Source organism: Pongo pygmaeus, chromosome 11, assembly GCF_028885625.2.
Source record: "Pongo pygmaeus isolate AG05252 chromosome 11, NHGRI_mPonPyg2-v2.0_pri, whole genome shotgun sequence".
Taxonomy (NCBI): domain Eukaryota; kingdom Metazoa; phylum Chordata; class Mammalia; order Primates; family Hominidae; genus Pongo; species Pongo pygmaeus.
In genome coordinates, this window is record NC_072384.2 from 103,612,865 (window position 1) to 103,613,346 (window position 482).

The 482-nt window shown below is 44.2% G+C and overlaps 1 pseudogene; it reads right to left on the reverse strand.

Annotated features, from left to right (window-relative positions):
* On the reverse strand, nt 1-482 carry LOC129032125 (large ribosomal subunit protein mL50-like; annotated as a pseudogene).

The following is a 482-nucleotide window of genomic DNA, read 5'->3' on the forward strand; positions in this document are numbered from 1 at the left end:
TTAGTAACTCCAAGTGATTTTCAAATTGGGGGCCAGATTACTGGCACTGAGTTCATCAAACTTAGATCTGTCTTGAATAGGGACATTATAGAAAATCAAGAACATCTCTAACCCTGCACATCTGGTGGAGTCTGGAGTTAGGGACTACATGACCCAAGCCATCAGCTAAATGTGCCAAGAGATTGAACTGTAGGTGACCATCTTCCAGGGAGATGTCTTGCCAATTACTAGGAAGAGATGAACCAAAAACTTCTTTAACATAAGATTCCAAACGACTCTGGAGATCTTCAGGTGGTGTGTATGCTCGGCTTCGTGAGGGTGGACACACTGAGGATAGATTCCTTTTTCACCTCTTCTACTGTCTCAGCAACCACTGGCTCTTTCTTTTTTCTGGATCGAGACCAAAATTCTCTATGTGGTGCCCCTGAGACTGTCCACATGAAGACTTTTCTGGTAATGCCGAACACAGATTGCGCTGCCAT